General features: G+C 38.3%; 1 non-coding gene across 1 annotated transcript; it reads left to right on the forward strand.

Moving 5' to 3' along the window:
- Positions 1 to 4089: 4089 nt before the first annotated feature.
- On the forward strand, positions 4090 to 4387 carry LOC149135622 (signal recognition particle RNA). Its single transcript, XR_016242062.1, has one exon.
- Positions 4388 to 13007: the final 8620 nt, after the last annotated feature.

Consider the following 13007-nt stretch of genomic DNA (forward strand, 5'->3'; position numbering starts at 1 on the left):
GATTCGTATTCATCATATAAAGGCACATAACTTAAATCAATTTACTTGCTACGCATTCAACAGTAAACTCCTCGATAACGAACACAAACACACACATACATACTTCTTATATCCCTCTCAAAACTATATTCAGACATTATTCTGACTTTTCCGGATTTATATTCATTCTTTAACTACGCCACCCTGCAAAACAATCTTCCACAGTGCTATTTATTATCCATCCATTGACATACTGGAACTTAATTAACCTCATTCTCAAATAACAAAATACATCGCTGTGAGAATTCCACAAACAACGTAAACCACATGAATATGGGACGAAGTTTTGGAGTGGTGCCCTATACCTCTGTGGTAAAGAAAAGGCTAGTTCCCCACACCATCATTTTTCTGGAAATTAAATGAGAGAATTAGACAAAAGTAACGTTTAGACAAAAGGCCCCGTGTCGAGCAGTAGTGGGATCGCGCCTGTGAATAGTCGTCGACTAGCAGCCTGTTCGATATAATTGAACACCAACCTTTTTATTTTTTAAATATTTTTGCCTTTCATTTTAAATACACATTGGAAAAAATTTTTATTGTTCGTTTCTTTTATGTTAGGTATACAATCTTTTATTACTAATTCATAGGTGAAAGCGCACCTCGCTGTGATTTGAACTCATAACATAAAGGGACATAATTCAAAACATTACATTGGTTGTCCTGATAACTCCCCATCACTGCGCCTACAAACCCACTATATTTTCTAAACTTCACTCTCAAAATTATATTCACACTATTTCTGCTTCACCGGACTACTATTCCTCTTTAACAAGACACTACAACATACTCTTAGAATGCGATGTCTAATCCATTCAATAGACTCAACTACAGTACAGCTAAAATGGGGGAAAAGCAATAACTTCTATCGCTGCTTTTGTTATTGTTACTGTCGCTGTTGCTTTTGTTATTGTTTTTGCTTCTGTGGTTTGTTGTTGGTCAAAAGAATTCGAACCATGTCCATCTCATTCATTCAGAAATAATCTACTCTGATTTACATCAGTTTCTCTCTCTCTCTCTCTCTCTCTCTCTCTCTCTCTCTCTCTCTCTCTCTCTCTCTCTCTCTCTCTCTCTCTCCCTCTGCCAGTTTTTAAGGCCGTAGACTATAGTTCAGCGATATTTAGCTATTTCTATCAGGTCAAGTAGCTATATAGAGATTGCTTCATATATTAGTTGCATTGATGTTGAAGTATACATCAACCCAGCATTAATTAATTTAGATTTGATATGGATCACCCTTTCTATCAAACATTGCAAACTGAGTGAATCATTATTTCCTTTGGATACCATTATGACCATGTAAGCCCACATGTTATGTCTTGAAAATGAGCGACCTCTCAATAGAGTGACATAGGTATATGATTTACATTTATAGAATTAAGTATCAGATTAAGAGAGAATTATTTTACAAATAAAACCTTATTTCAAAAATTAACTTCTTTCATTATTTATTGTATGAACCCTCCTCTTCGTTAGTTTGGAAAATTATTTTGTTCCACTTTGTTTTTATGTTAATGCAGGAAATGAGTGTATTTTCTCTGTTACCATTGTATTTTATCAGTGGCTGTGTGTGTGAAATACAGTCTATTTACAACCGTTCATATTGAAACTATAGTAATAGCCCCTCAAAGATAGACCTGCACCTGTGATCTTTGAGAGAGAACAGGTAACTGCTATTGTTGTAAAAGACCCATTCTCACCACATTACCGTTGCTTATTTAGGCCCAGGTCAGCCATTCTTGCTAGACAATGACAAAAGACTTTCCTACACGATCCATTCCGACCCCTGCGCTTTTTATCTAGGAATAGTACAATTAATACAGTTAGGTGAAGGATCTCTTCGTACCATGTTAAACAATACTACCTGTTTCATGGTCGAGTAGTCACTGACTAAACCGGCTCCCTCATTTGAATAGCTTGTTGTCTTGTGAGAAGGGTATCAAGATACCCAGCAAGAGTAAAAAGAAGACTTGTCGAAGGACGGATGAACTTCCAGTGGGTTAATAGCCATCCAGTTGGGTAAAGCAATGGTAAATTACTCCAGTATCCATGCCAAGAAAATGTAATGAGAGTCAAAGCAAAACAACTTTGTGGCTTCGTCCGATAGAACTCGCGTTTAATCTGAATGACTTTCTTTGAAGTATCATGAACGTGTTGCAAAACTGTACTATACTTGGTCGGCCCGAGGCTATAGTAGAAGACACTTGCCCAAGGTGCCACTCAGTGAGACTGAACCCGGAACCATGTGGTTGGTAAGCAAACTACTTGCCACAGGAACCACATTTTCTAGTATATCCTTCTACATTAAAGTGCTGGGGTGCAATTTGAGAGACTTGACTACTGTTTCTAGCAGGTCAGGCGATCAAATACAGGTTAACTTTGATTTTCTTTTGTTCCTAGTAACATTGAGTGTCACAATTCATGTTCCAGACAACTCATATACACGCTGGAAAATTATTCACGCATTGAAAACATTGTTGGTTCACGATACGTATAAAGCAAAAAATCAAGAAAAGGGCATTTGATGAGAATGGCTAATTCAAATATAATTTTAATACAATTAATACAACAAATAGAACTTTATTTGTATCATCAAAACATAATTTTCTCTATTTCTTTAAACACAATAGCGTTAAACAAATAAACGAAAAAAAACAAAAACTTGTGTAACCACCATAAATTACCATTTAGTTGCTGAGTAGTTCCAAGCGAACCCGATGCATCAAATATAAGATCAGTCGCATAGTAGAAGTTACCAACCCATATTTTTAGGGTACTACTAAAGCAGCACGGTCCCGAACGCGCTAGCTAGTCTTGAGTGGTCGATCCTAACCCTAACCCTAACCCTGTTCCTAACCCTAACCCTATCCCTAACCCGCGTGTGCAAATGAATACGTGTTTAGGGTTAGGGTTAGGGTTAGGAATAGGGTTAGGGTTAGGATCGACCACTCACAACTAGCTAGCGCGGACGCGCGACTGCGCGTTCGGGACCGTGCTGCTTTAGTAGTACCATTTTTAGGAGCTGTAAGCCCTAAAATTTAGGGTTGGTATCGAATACAGGCCCAGCTTCTCATTTACCTAGCAATTTCTCGTTTACATTATTCTTTACATTCATCTACAATAGATAAGAAACCTACAAATAATAATTGAAATTCCTAAATAATAATTGAAAAGTAAAGATGATTACTATTTCTATAACATTTAACCCAATAATCCAAATATAAATATATTTTAAAGAACCATTTGTTTTTCTTTTGCAAAATATATTCCTTTTTCACTGAATTAACTATTTTAAATTATGTAAATTTAAGCACGCACATTTAATTAGCATCATGCAATTATTGACTAGTAACAAGACCACAAAAATGAACGTCACTTAATTAAAGAACATTTAAAAGTATCTTAATTAAAATCTCCTTAACAGTACAAATTGGTAGCGAAGTCGTTAACAATTGGTATATTCCACTAAGACTACCGAAATTAATCTCATTTATTGGTTCAAAAGGGAGTATAAGGAACAATATTTACATTTCCACAACTCCGTCTAAAAATAAGTAATGAAAACAGTTAGGATTCAAGGTTACAAAGGATAAAGATCAACGCTTCATATGCTTCATCCTTAACTACCTGAACCATAGAAATGCTGGGAATGGATAGTCGGTAAGACAGTGTTAGCACCCATAGAATGTATCATTTCTTTTTGGAGATAGGATGTAATTTGCAGAAGACAGAGTAACCACTTCCTCCGCTTCTATCAACCCTTGCGAGACAACATACAAATCGTGATGATTAAAAGCAGGAATATAATTTGTCTCCCTTGTGTTTTCTATAATTAATGAGTGAAGCAGAACGAGGCTGTTCTCACTCTGTGACAATATGAAATGTAAATAGAAAATAAGATTTACATTTTAAAATAAATCAAGAAGCAATTTTTGTTTTTGCTTTCTATAGATGTGAAATCATAAAAAATTTAAAAAATTAAAAATATGGAAAACAGCAAAGCTTGAACAGATGAAGTTAGGTTTAAATAATTAAATTCGAACGTTGGCCATCGCTGGGAGTTGTGGCGTGCTCCTGTAATCTAGCTACTCGGAAGCTTGGTTGGTTGGCCGGTTTGAGGATGGGAGTCCTGGTAGTCGGTCTTCTATGGCGATCGGGTGTCCGCGCTAAGCTCGGCATCAATATGGTGCTGGAGAGGGAGCTCATCAGGACCAGGTTGTCTAAGGAGGGTCGCTTCGGCCCAGGGTGGAAACGCAGCAGGCAAAAGACTCCGTGTCGAGCAGTAGTGGGATCGCGCCTGTGAATAGTCGTCGGCTGGCAGCCTGTTCGATATAACTGAACACCAATCTAATTTTTTTTTTTTTAATTGTTTTGCTTATTAATATTCATTATAAGTAAATGATATCTTTATCGTTTATTTGTTATAGTCATTGGATTTCAGCCACTTTGAAAGGTTTGTAGTCGAACAAATCGCAGTACATTTTGATTATTTCACCTGCATTAAAAATTTGGGCTATCTCCCCATCCCCGTTTCATGAATATCGGTACTTTTGGTTATCTCCCCCACCTAAAAAAATTGTTTAACCCTCAATAAAACAAAAACAGAAAAATGAAAAAAAGCAATAAACATGAAAACCTAAAAAAACTTAATAAACAGGAAAACTAAAAAAAATTAAACAGCTTTTTGAATCTAATTATATTTTTATAACAGATCATACCATGCCTGTTGAGGAGGCCAAACGCCAACAATGTGTTGAAATATTTAATCTAACACTCTTAATCCAATCTCTTGTCGTCACAAGCTCAATTTTTCAGTGGGGAAGTAACCCAATTTTTAATGGTAATTTTTTAATGGGAGTGAGATAACCAAAAAAGAACCCAAATCGCTCCTAGTTCTTTTTTTTTTTTGAAGCCAAATGCTTAGTTATCCATCTTTTTTTTGCCGAACCGACAAGACATACATGTAGATGTGTGTGTGTGTGCGTGTGTGTGTGTGTGTGTGTGTATGTGTGTGTGTATAAACGGCTATACATGTGAGCATGTGCATTTCAGAACTTTTATATATATGCTTCATCAACAAATTCTGAAGCATATGTGTATATCTATCTTTCTTTCTATCTATCTATCTATCTATCTATCTATCTATCTATCTATCTATCTATCTATCCCTAAATAGATAGATAGATAGATAGATAGATATATAGAGAGATAGACGCACAACATGCTTCTTTCAGTTTTCGTCTGCCAAATCCACTCACAGGGCTTTGGTCTTCTCGAGGTTATGATAGAGGACACTTGCTTCAGGTTCCACGGAATAAGATTGAATCCGAAACCATGTTGTTGAGAAGCAAAGTTCTTACCACACAGCCACGCCTAATAAATATTTTCTGCATATTTTGTCAAAACTCGGAATCCCAAAATATTTTTTTTTTCTTTTGGCACTTGAGTGAAATTAAATATTTTGGTATACTTCGTGAATACATTCAAGAGAGCGTTATTTTAGATATACTAGTGCAAAAAAAACAAAACAAAAAAACAATCGGATATTAATAGACGTTCAGAAAATTGCTCTCGCAATATACTTAAAATTTACAGTTTGTTTAAACTTTGTGTGTGAGTGTATGTGTATGGTTTGATAGCACAACTGCAATTGATTAATCAACATAACATTGAAATAGAACATCATGAACAATATAGCTTAACAGGTTCAATCTTCTCCATGTATACTCTGTAAAGCATTATTTGAATATTAACATAATTCTATGTATTTCAGATCACCCACCATCCACCCATACATACCCATACAGACTATCCAAAAAAAACCAACCTTTTGCTTTTATATATTTGTACCCATTGTCTTATACTCTTTTACTCTTTTACTTGTTTCAATCATTTGACTGTGGCCATGCTGGAGAACCGCCTTTTAGTCGAGCTAATCGACCCCAGGACTTATTCTTTGTAAGCCTAGTACTTATTCTATCGGTCTCTTTTGCCGAACCGCTAAGTTACGGGGACGTAAACACACCAGCATCGGTTGTCAAGCGATGTTGGAGGGAGGAACACAGACACACAAACATATACACATACATATATACATATACATATATACGACGGGCTTCTTTCAGTTTCCGTCTACCAAATCCACTCACAAGGCTTTGGTCGGCCCGAGGCTATAGTAGAAGGCACTTGCCCAAGATGCCACGCAGTGGGAATGAACCCGGAACCATGCGGTTGGTAAGCAAGCTACTTACCACACAGCCACTCTTGCGTCTAAAATCATTTAGATATATTCATTCTTTTCTTTGACAACTGATGCTAACTGTAGTTAATGTTTAGAAGTAAGGCCAGAGAAAAGTACAGAGCAAACGATCTAAAGAAGGCAATGGACGAGGAAAGAAAGCTGGACACAAGCTGCAACATTAGCGCTGGTTGATAAGAGACAGAAGATGAGGCAGCAGAGATTTGAGGCAAGAACAGAGAAAGATCGAACATAAGGTGTAAGACTGTTTGACAGCAAGAGTAAAGAGAAGCTGCAGAACAAACAAGAAGGCTTTATCTGGAAAAAAAAAAATGAACTAGAAAAGGTGATATCCATAATGATACAAAAACATTTGTACACAATTATCAGAGAACTGTCTGAGAAATAGGTTCAATAATTTATTTGTTAAAAAAAACCCTGTAATTTCACTTATTACTGCATAATTTTATTTATTACTAATGTAAAAGTCGGACCCCTATTTTTGGCCAAAAATTTGGAATATTCTGTATATGTCGGGCAGAAATCAACTCTAGTTCTTCAAAGATAGCAGATTAACATTTGTGAGTCAAGGAATTATTCCATATATGAATTTTACGTTAGCCAGTTATCGGTACGTGCTTTGATGAATAATCCACACTAATCTTGGGTTACAGATTTCTTTATGCTCATTACCGAACGAACAAAGTCGGATCATGGCGTTCTTTTAACAGATTTACTGATTTCATTGATTTAATAGCATTCATGAAGTATAGTCTTATGGTTGAAGTTTTATAGTTACACCGTAATTTTCTGCAAATCAAACACACAACAGTTTTTAAAACTAAAAGTTATTGAAATTGCAGGGAAGACAAATAAACTGTGTTGCAAACATATCAAACTTTGGATAATGCAAAAAAAAAAAAGAAATGCGTTAACAGAGATGAGATCCACATTTGTAAGAAAAAGTTACTGAATAGGCATTTGAAAATCGCCAAAATAGAGATTGCATTACTCGTGCAGCCATCCGAATCCATGAACAAAAGGAAACAAAGGAAGATGGAATTCTAGATTTTAAAGCAAATGCTGGATTGTGCACTAGTTTCATGAGACGGTATGATTTAGTTCTTCAGCGGAGAACTAAAATTGCACAGAAGATGTTGACGTAGATGATAAGATACAACAATTTCACCAATTTATAATCAGAAATCAATAGAAGGAAGGCAACGAGTTAGCATGTGTGAGGAACATGGATGAAATGCCTAATACTCTTGACGTACCAGAGAACTGGACCTTAAACCGAAAAGAGAAAAATCAGTATTGATGAGAATTACTGGCCACAAGGAAAGTAGGATTGCTTCAGTGCTTTCATATACGAATGAATGTACTAGATAAAAACCCATAGCTGTCTTTAAGAGAAAAACTCTGCCAAAGGAGAAATCTATAAAAGGAATAACCATTCATGTTCTTCCTCAAGGCTGGATCGATATACTGTACTTATGATGAATACGATTTTAACCAGGAAAATGAAAAAAAATGTGGTTGGACAGTAGCGATGAGAAATACGCCGAGCAGGTAATATTAAACACGTCAACGGCTTAGCAGATATCAGCCATGTGCACTGATTTCACTAAGCTGGTCTATTGAGTATGATGGATCTGAGCAATGCGGTGTTAATGCATGGGTGCACAGGCCAGATGCCCAGAGGTCTCAGAGGTCTAGGTTCTCAATTGTATGCCAGTCTCTTAAAATAGCTGGTCTTGTACCAAAATTTGAAATCATTATTGCATTATCCAATGTATTCTTTTATAAGGAAGACTTTGCTCCTATTTCTTGTAGGTTGAGCGCCTATATAGAGATTCTCTCTTTGGATGAGTTGTGATATAAGGTCGATCCGCAACAGACTTCGTCATAGGTTTGTCATTTCGGTATTTAACCCAAGAAGAAGAAACAGGCAATGCCATCAAGGGCGATATAGCTTAATTTAATCGAGCGGCGAATTGGCAGAGCCGTTAGAGTATTGGTTAGAATGTCTAGCAGTATTTGTTTCGATACACTGCATTTTCTGTTCAAATTATACCGATGTCAACTTTTCCTTTCATCCTTCTGGGAATCAAAAAAAAAAAAGTTCCTGTCCTGAAAGGTGTAATTGTTAGAACGTCGGACGGTATAGATTGTGGTATTTCTTCCGTCTCTATGCATTGGTTTCTAATCTCACTCTATCACCAAAAACGGTGATACGTATGTCACTCAACAGATTGTTGGCACTCCGTCGCTTACGACGTCGGGGGTTCCAGTTGATCCGATCAACGGAACAGCCTGCTCGTGAAATTAACGTGCAAGTGGCTGAGCACTCCACAGACACGTGTACTCTTAACGTAGTTCTCGGTGATATTCAGCGTGACACTCACAACGCCCGGTCTGGGAACCGAAACCGCGATCCTATGACCGCGAGTCCGCTGCCCTAACCACTGGGCCATTGCGCCTCCTGCATTCAACAGATAGTATCAGTAATTTGAAAAACACATGAAAATATAGTTCTTTTCGTAAGCAAAAAGCTGCTCTGATGAATGACCGACCAATCAACAACGAAGTATGTCAGACGGCCACTCCAGGTAGATCATGGGTCAGGTTTTCCATGATCTCCTGAAAGTAACCAGGTGCTGACTTGATTCCGAAAGGGAGTCGTTGTTGCAGGAGTACTCCACGGTGAGTGCTGAGTGCGAGTCTGCGTTGACTTTCTGGAGCCAGTTTGATCTGATTATAGGCATCAGCAAGGTCTATCTTTGTATATCCGAATCCACCTCCGAGTTTCTGCATCAGTTCAGCAGGGAGTGGCATTGGATGACGGTGATCAGCAAGTTGGTCATTAATTCCCACAGAGTAGTCACCACAAATCCGTAGTTTGGGCTTCAGGTTGCTTGAAGCGTGTGCTTTACGAATCGGTACCACTGGCGTTCCGTATTCATTGAATTGGACTGGCTTCCAGATTCCCTTGGCGATGCCTTCTTCGTAACCTTTGGCCAGGTCGTCACGAAGAGCAAATGGGACCGGACGTGCCTTGTGAAAGACTGGTGTTGCATCCGATTTGAACTTCACTTCCAGTTCAAAGTTCTTGAGACATCCCAATTCTTGCTTGAAAAGATCTGGAAATTCATCACACATGTTGTGACAATCTTGCTGCAGGGAAACATAGGGCTCGCTTGAGGTCTTTGGATACATCCCTTCTGCACCTTCCCTCTTAGCTTGGCTGTCTATGCTAGAGCAGTGTCTACGGAAATTCCCAGAGTCTGGATAGCATTCCGACCCAGCAAATTAAGATCAGAGATCTTGGTGACTATGTAAGGTATAAGATCCTGCTTACCAGTTGTTGGATCCTTGGTTTGGCCCATGAAAGTTCCTAGAACAGGCAGGTTGTGCTTGCTGGCAGATTCATAGCGATGCTTGACATCTTGCAGCTTTGGTCTTCCAAGTTGTTTCTAGACTGACAAGGAAACAAAATTGCCTGTAGTAGCAGTGTCCAATTCCATTGTGAACAGTCTGTTCTGGATTGTTACTGGTACAATTAAACTATGAGTGTCTCGGGAAACTTCACCTAGGATCGCCTTGACTAGCTCAGCTTTTGTGATTCTTTTCACGGGAGTTTGTGAATGACCATTGCGTTGCTGATGTTGTTTTTTCCTACACACCGCTTGCAAATGACCCTTTTTATCACAAAAATGACATTTGGTTTCCCTGAAAGGACAGTCTGTTGCTTTGTGGGCCTTTCCACATCGGTAGCATTTCTCCTGGTTTGTGGAATAAGACTGCTGATGTTTCTTTTGAGGACTCTTATTCCTGTTCTGCTGGACCTTGTACACCTGCTTGGTTTTGGAACTGTATACAGTTTCTTTTGCAACCTTTGCCGCGTCTTCAGTCTCAATGGCAACCTGGACAGCACGGGCAAAATCTAGTTCTGAGTCTTTTATCTTAAAAAGCGCCTTCAGAACCGCTTCATTGTTAACCGAACATATGAATCTCTGTCTCAGAGCTTCATCCTGTGGGTTGGTGATCGCTGGAAAATCACAGGTAGCTGCATCCTGGCGTATACGTGCTGCCAGCTCCTGGAGAGTTTCGCCTGGCTTCCGCTGCATATCACTCCAAAACTTGAAACGCTCTCTCACAATGAAAAGTTTAGGGTCGAACTGTTCCTTCATGAAGTCAACGATTTCGTCCATTATCAAGTTGTTGATATCTTTAGGCGGATTTTGTTGGGTAGCCAGATTAGCAAGTTGTTTGTAAACAGTAGCAGTCTGATTGGTCAGGAACACTTGTGCCATGCGTTTTTCAGGTACAGCATTAGCAGCCACAAACGTACGGAATCTTGACCAGTAATCAGGCCATAGTTCTGTCGCTGAATCAAATGCAGTAAATGGTGGAATCGACACTGTTGTTGAAGCAGCTGAAAAATAGCCACTAGAATCGCCTTCAACTTGTCGAGCACCAAACAGTTTTAACAGAATTATATCGACCCAAATGTGCAACTGATACTTATTTTATCGACCCCGAAAGGAAGAAAGACAATGCAGACCTCGGTGGAATTTGAACTCAGAACGCCATGCCCGAAGAAACACCGCTAAGGATTTTTGTCCAGCGTGTTATCGATTCTATCAGCTTGCTGCCTTAATGAATTTAATGTTTCGTCAGTATTTAATCTCTAAAGGAGAAGCCATATAATATAATTTTATATTCGCCTCAACATATAATATGGAGATAGTATCAGCAAAATCAAATCTTATGTTCTGCAAAACTAATCTCGTACGACAGGAGTAAGGGTGCACTCAATGTTTATATTAAGCAAGGCTGGCGGCAGCGCTATGCACTCAATTTACTAGGTGATCGCCTAGGGCACTGACATCTAAGGACGTCACACACATTCTAAAACAACTTACACAAAATTTCTTAATCCACCTACAAACATGAAAACTTAGTAATAAAGAGAGCAAGTGAGGTCATTCATGAAATAAGGAAGATGCAAAGCAACAATGAAGGAGACGAGAATTTCGTATGGGGTTATGACCCGTCATATGATTCGGCGTGAAACAGTTCAGATTTCGTGAATTAATTATAATTTTTCAACAGCATTTTTCAGCTTGTGTAAAGAGGCTGAAATTGTTGAAAAACAGATCTGGGGAAAGAGGTATAGTGTAGGGGGTGCGTAATGTAGGGTTGGGAGAAGTGGGTGTGCACATTGTAGGGCCAGCCTAAGGTGCTGACATTAGTTCTGATAAAAACTATAATTATCAATTATTACATTATTTTAAGCAACTAACCTTTTGTGTATAATGTTAATATCTTTTGTGCGTAAATTTATATGCGTCGCTTGGAAAAATGTTTGCGCGCACACGCACACAGCTTAGAAAGAATAGTGTATTTTGACAATGTAGTTTAACAACTACTATTCAATATTTAGGTCATTGTGGGCAACTTGAGACCCTGTGAGTTTACTAGAATCACCGAAGCTGAACGCATGTTGGCACCAGATCTATGACAAGGAAATATGGCACTTACAGAACATTATACTCGACTCTCTCTCTCTCTCTCTCTCTCTCTCTCTCTCTCTCTCTCTCTCTCTCTCTCTCTCTCTCTCTCTCTTTCTTTCTTTCTTTCTTTCTTTCCTAATCTGCTGTTTGTTCTGCGAACAAATATTTGAATGTTTCATACTTTCTTATGACATAATTTTTAATGCATGCGAGTGGGTGGGGGAAAAGTATTCAGTGAAAAAACGCTTGAAACTTTTTCTACTATAGGCACGAGGGCCAACATTTGAGTGAAAAGAGCTAGATGATTTCATTGACCCCAGTGCTCAACTGGTACTTTTTTTTTATCGACTCTACAAGGGGTGAAAGGCAAAGTCGGTTTTGTCGGAATTTGAACTCAGAAAGTAACATCTGAATTGCTACCAAGCAGTTTGTCCGATGTGCTAACGATGTCCTTGCCGCCTGAAAATAAATAAATAAATAAATAAATAAGAATAAAAATAAAAAGAAGAAACGATGGGTTAAATCAACTCCAGTTTGTTACAGGTACAACTTTCAGAAGAATAAAGCACTAAAGTCAACAATAGTAACAAAAACTTCATTTGCTATTAATCAACGACAATAATGCGATTGCACAACAATAACATTTTCCTTGTGTATTAGAAAACAAGAACCACAACAACAGTCATTATATATTAAACAACAACATAAGATGGCGACCTGGCAGAATCATTAGCACGCCGGACAAGTGCTTCACGACATTTTTTCTGGCTTATGTTCAAAATCACGCTACGGTTGACTTTGCCGGGTATCTTTCGGGGCCGATAAAATAAGAACTAGTTGAGCACTGGAGTTGATGTAATCAACCTACATCCTCTACCAAAATTTCAGACTTGTGTCTATACTGGAAATAATTATTATGACGAAAACAATAGCAATTTCGTTGTAGATTAAACAACAATTTCATTAAACAGTGGTTTCAAATTTTGGCACAAGGCCAGCAAGTTGAAGGGAAGTGGGTAAATTAACCCTCCGTTGGCCGGGATTGGAATTACACAAAAGGCCATTGGGGTCTTGAGGGAACTCCTCCCCCACTTTATTTTTGCACATTTCCGCACTGTCCATAAAGTAATATTTGTTTAATCTTAAGGCGGCGAGCTGGCATATACGTTAGCATGCCGGGCGAAATACTTCGCAGTATTTCGTTTGTCTTTACG

The sequence above is a fragment of the Octopus bimaculoides genome, chromosome 5, assembly GCF_046866305.1.
Source record: "Octopus bimaculoides isolate indiv1 chromosome 5, ASM4686630v1, whole genome shotgun sequence".
NCBI classification, from domain to species: domain Eukaryota; kingdom Metazoa; phylum Mollusca; class Cephalopoda; order Octopoda; family Octopodidae; genus Octopus; species Octopus bimaculoides.